The sequence below is a fragment of the Hyperolius riggenbachi genome, chromosome 7, assembly GCF_040937935.1.
Source record: "Hyperolius riggenbachi isolate aHypRig1 chromosome 7, aHypRig1.pri, whole genome shotgun sequence".
In the NCBI taxonomy this organism is placed as follows: domain Eukaryota; kingdom Metazoa; phylum Chordata; class Amphibia; order Anura; family Hyperoliidae; genus Hyperolius; species Hyperolius riggenbachi.
In genome coordinates, this window is record NC_090652.1 from 248821745 (window position 1) to 248827744 (window position 6000).

Here is a 6000-nt window from a genome sequence, read left to right on the forward strand (position 1 = left end):
TTATTAGAATAATTCTGGTACTGAATGCATGCCAGGAAATAATCCATACTGATTCCCTGGCAGGTTTGGCAAACTCGCATAATGCTGCATTCTTGTTCCAAACTGATTTAGCATCTGTTGTCGCATCTGTTCTTGCTCTGTAGGGGCCTAAAGGGGCCCATACACTCAGCCAATTTTCTGGCCGACCGATCGATCCCGATCGATCGATCGATAGATCGATTGCAAATCGGTTGGCCAATCGACCGATCAATGGCCGATTTCGATCGATTTCGATGGATTTCCATCGAACTGGCAGGGTGGAAAATTTAGGTCGATCTGATGAGATTGCTTATCAGTTTGAATTGGCTTTAATGGAAATCTGATGGCAAAAAAATGCCATCAGATCGAATTTCAATAGATTTCAAACTGAAATCTATTGGAATTCTATCCTGGTAAAAAATGTTCTAAAAACACATCAGATAGATCATCAGATGCATTTCTTATCTATCTGCTGCCAATCTGACGAGTGTATGGGCACCTTTATTCCTGCTGAAGCAGTCATTACTCCTGGCTGACTTTGTGAAACTGCTTGCACACTTGTATAATCCTGTTTGCTCTCCACCATCTCCATCTGAGAGTGTGACCTAGGCGGTTCTAATGTCTTTATGTTTTCCAGCAAATCCCCCATTTTTCCTTCTTCCATCTCATTTGACCAGACATCTGCTCAAAACGTTGCTCATTTTGTAATCTTTCAGAAAACTTACCACCTGAACGGACCAGCTTCTCTAAAGGCCAGTGCACACCAACGCTAGTGGTTTTTGAAGCAGACTTTAAGAGCGATTCTAGGCATGTTCAGAGAGATTTTCTAAACATGCCTAGCATTTTTTGGAGCGTTGTTGTGTAGCAGATTACATACATTGTTTCAGTAAAGCTGTTACTGAACAGCTTCTGTAACAAAAACGCTTGGAAAACCGCATTGATCTAGTGTTTTTCAGAGCGTTTTTCCACTTTCCTATGCTTTAACATTGAGGCAGAAATGCCTCAGAAATCTAAAAAATGCTGCAGCCCCCGAGTTTGTGTTTGTGGAAAAAACGAATCGCTCTGGTGTGCACCAACCCATTGAAATACATTACCCAAGCAGTTTTCAAAGCGATAGCATTTTTAAAAACGCTCCAGAACCGCTCTGGTGTGCACCAGCCCTCATACAGTTTTTTCTTAACCTATTTGCTCTTGCAACTTTACCACTCTGCATTATCTTTCAGAAAGGCTGACTCCCATGATTTACCATGTTTGTTAAGCTTTTTCTTTAGCTCATAACACCATGGCGTCAATTCACCAGAGGTTACCAACCTATTTATCTCTTGGGAGGTAATTTACCTCCTGTGATATCTCCAAATAGCAATTCTCCAGAAGTATAGGGGAAAATATCGACAGAGAGAAATGCAAGAGATAAATGTGAGATAAGTATGAGATAAATAAGTGATAGTTAGTAGTTAGTTTTTCTCCAAATCACAATTCACCAGGGAAGAAAGGGGGTGTGGCCATTCGTTATTTTTTCATCTCTTTATCCCCTGAATGAACCTGGAGATATCGTGGTTTTCACACAGCAGCTGCTGCTGTGGAAGATGGAGCCTTTTGAGCTTACTCTGTTAGGCCTGGTGCACACCAAAAACCGCTAGCAGATCCGCAAAATGCTAGCAGATTTTGAAACGCTTTTTCTTATTTTTCTATAGCGTTTCAGGTAGCATTTTGCGGTTTTGTGGAGCGTTTTTGGTGTAGTAGATTTCATGTGTTGTTACAGTAAAGCTGTTACTGAACAGCTACTGTAACAAAAACCACTTGGCAAACCACTCTGAAGTGCCGTTTTTCAGAGCGGTTTGCGTTTTTACTATATTTAACATTGAGGCAGAAACGCCTCCGCAATCCAAAATCTGCAGCAGCCCGGGAGTATGCGTTTCTGCAAAACGACTCCCGCTCTGGTGTGCACCAGCCTATTGAAATACATTACCCAAGCGTATCCGCAGCCGCAAGCGGATCGCAAAACGCAGCCGAACCGCTCTGGTGTGCACTAGGCCTTAGAGCTTGCTTCTATTATGAGGAGACGAAGGCGCAGGAGGAGGGTCTGTTTAATCGCCCCTCGTATTTTTCGTGAGAGAACAGTTCTTGATAATTTTACTGAGAAAGAGGTGGTGAAGAAGTTCAGACTCACTCGTGATATGATTTATGATATGATCCGGCAGTAAAAGGCGGGAATACTCTGGTCAGGTAGTGGTAAACCTCCGCCTCCTACCCACAATGCTTCACTTTCAAGCTTACAGAGAGGAAAAGAGAGGAAAAGTATCCCATGTAAATCATTAATACCGATTACCTAACTCTCTGCTTTCTCACACTTTCCTCATGCATATCTCTCCATTATCCCCTGCTATCGAACACTTTTCTCTCTGTCCTCTCACACTGGTGAATTGACTCCAGAGTGTTAAAATACCTCATGAGATAAACTACCTACCTTTTTTCTCTTAGTAAATCCTCTCTGGTGAATTGACGCCAAAGAGTCTATTTTCTGCTGTGTTATTTTGATTTTGCAAAGCCATGAAACTACAGCCTCAACTGTAGTATTTGGCAATGAACCACTGTCCCCAGCAGTATGAGCCTCCACTTTGTAAAAACAGATATAGGACAGCGAAAGCCTTCTTCCAGGACCAGCCCCAGCAAAGCCTTCCAGCCCAAGGGAGCCTAGACACTAACAAAGGTCCAGCTTCCCTACTTACATACACTGTCCACCTTGACAGGTTGCAGCACATTAGATGAAAAAGTCCAGCTCCAAGGTATGGAACACACAGAAGCTCTGCAGGAGAGAACCTATCACCACCTCAGCAACTTCCTAACTGACAAGCAGGGGTAGGAATTGGTGGTAGCATAACAGGCAGTGGAACCTGGTGGTGGGACCACAGCATTAATTAAATAAAATTATGACTGCTGCAGCAGGAACTCATATAATAGGCTGTGGAATCTGGTGGTGAGACCACAGCATTCATTAAACAAAACAATAACAGAAGCAGCATTAGGGTGATTTGGTGGTAACCGAATAGGCCGTGGAACCTGGGGTAGGACCACAGCATCAATTAAATAAAATTATGACAGCACCAGGAGCCACAGTTGGGCCCTTGCCAAAACAAGAACATCAGAGTTTTTAACCACTTCAGCCTTCAGTCGTTTTCACTTTATGCATCCAAGCAATTTTCACCTCCCATTCATTAGCCTATAACTTTATCACTACTTATCACAATGAACTGATCTATATCATGTTTTTTCCGCCACCAATTAGGCTTTCTTTGGGGGGTACATTTTGCTAAGAGCCACTTTACTGTAAATGCATTTTAACAGGAAGAATAAGAAAAAAACAGAAAAAAATCATTATTTCTCAGTTTTCAGCCATTATAGTTTTATAATTAAAACTCACGTATTGTATTTGCCCATATGTCCCGGTTATTACACCATTTTGCATCTATCACTATTTACAAGTTTAAAATAAAAAAATATAGAAATATTTCATCTTCACATTGATATTTAAAAAGTTTAAACCCTTAGGTAAATATTTACATGTTTTTTTTATTGTAATGTTTTGTTTTTTATTTTTTATATTAAACATTTTATTTGGGTAGTTTTGGGAGGGTGGGATGTAAACAATAGGTTTATAATGTAAATGTGCGTTGATTTTTATTTTCTTTTTACTTTTAGTTGTAGTTTTACTTTTTGACCACAAGATGGCGGCCATGAGTTTGTAACATACGCTTAGAGCGACGCATGGGGGAGGCAACAGCCAGAAAAAGCGGAGTGTAACGATTGTGGAACTTTCTCCGTGATCAGCGCACAACGCGTGCGCTGACACGGCGGAAATCCTCCACAAGCGTGTAATTGCAGGCACCCAGCAAAAGGTGCTACGGACCTGTAGAGGGAAATTCCTGTCGGCAGATGGCGCTGGGGAGTGCAGAGGAACCAATCCTCTGTACTTCCACAAATGCCAGACAGGAATTGTATGAAGCGCAGAACGCAAATGCAAGAGAGGCGATTGCGAATGAGAACGAGCAAAGGGACAGGTTGTATGTGTGTGCGCCAATCCAGTCGCCACCCCGCGACCGCGCACACACAACAGCAGATATGAAATAGGAACGCGATCACGAGAGGTGCGATCGCCAGACGTGACACAAGGCAGATCAGAATAGAATACAAGGGTAGCAAAGGCACAGCAAATAATACAATGAGAAGATGCGGAAAATAACAAACGCTAGCTAACCGCGAACACCGCACTCATTCGCAACAGTGCACGCGGTTATGCGTGGTCTCCACGTGATAAGCACAATAGAGACAAGCACGCCTAACTAACCATCGACAGACAAACATGAAACGGGACGCGAACGCTTGCTTAACGGTTACCTCACCGAGCTTCCAGCAAGCGGTCGTAGCAGACAAGACAGACACACGAAAACAGGGACAAGCGAGAGATAGGATCCACAGCACTAGCGAAAAGTGGCTAGCGCGATCCAGGTACAGAGTAGCAGAACAGAAGGATCCACAGCACTAGCGAAAAGTGGCTAGCGCGATCCCAGGAGACAGAACAGAATGATCCACAGCGCTAGCGAAAAGTGGCTAGCGCGATCCCAGGAGACAGAACAGAAGGATCCACAGCGCTAGCGAAAAGTGGCTAGCACGATCCAGAGAAGCAGAACAGAAGAGATAGCTGGTAGCAACCGCTGCACCAGCTATGCTCCAAGAACAGAGATCAGAACGACTTCCTATCGACCACCGCTGGGACAGGACAATCGCAACAGACAAACAAAACAGATAAACAATCCTGACTGCACTAGGGAAATCTGCCTAGCACAGTTTCCAGGAATTACTCTAAGCTGATCTTCAAACCAAGAGCATGGCTGACACCCCACCAGGAGTGTTACATAGGACGAAATCCTTATGACCAGCGAAGCATTGTGGGAAAGACACAGTACTTATAGTACACGCCTCCAATGAATGTGGCCAGGCAATTTGCATGACAACGTATGCAAATTCCTCTGCAAGCACAAGCTGCAAAACTGACAGAAGCTCTTCTTTCCAGAGTCCTGCAGCATGCAAACCTACACAATGGTCAAAAGGCTGCCTGCCTGAACAGGCAGCTGAACAAATCATCACAGTACCCCCCCCCCCCCCCTCCAGGGTCGAATTCCAGATGACCCTCAAAACTGCTATTAGCAACAGACTCAAACTGAAGAGTCATGAAGGTCGGGGCAGCCCGACAAGGTCCAATTCCAGAGTCAGTCCACCCGAAACCGACCAGTCTCAGTATAACACCCATCAGGACTGTGAACGCCAGAGAAGAAGCCATCGACACCCTCCAGACAATACCCACCACCTTCCAAGGAGCGTCCGAAAATACCAAACCTGCCACAATACCTGTTCGAAGTGTCCCTTACAACACAAAAGCCACCGTTGATCTTATCCGGGGTACCAAGTAAAATTTCTCCCAGAATCTCCCAGAACCTTTTGAAGCTCCACAGAGATCCCAAGAGGGCAGAACAATCACCAGGCTCACATGGAGAATTACCAAGAACCCCCATGGAACCAATGACAATTCCGGATTCAGAATTACGAGGACACCCATCAAGATCAAGACTTTCAGGGACCACTTCTGGGCATGCAAGCAGGCAGGCCATATCAGAGCATGTCTCCACCGAGGAAGCATCTGAGTACGCTGGTAACCGAGGCACACTTGGGCTTTCTGGGTCACAGAGCACACTGGGGTACACCAGCACAGGAGAAACCTCAGGACATGTCGGGGAACTGCCAACCTCAGAGTCCGGCACGACAAGACCAAAACCAGTACCGGGCAGAGAATCATCATGAGTGGAGGTCACAGGCACTGGACTTTCAAAAGAAGACTCGGATACAAATTCAGAAATTTCTGTGACAATAATATCATCATTGACTACATATGAGTGAAGCTCCATCAGAGCTGAAAAGGTAGCCAGC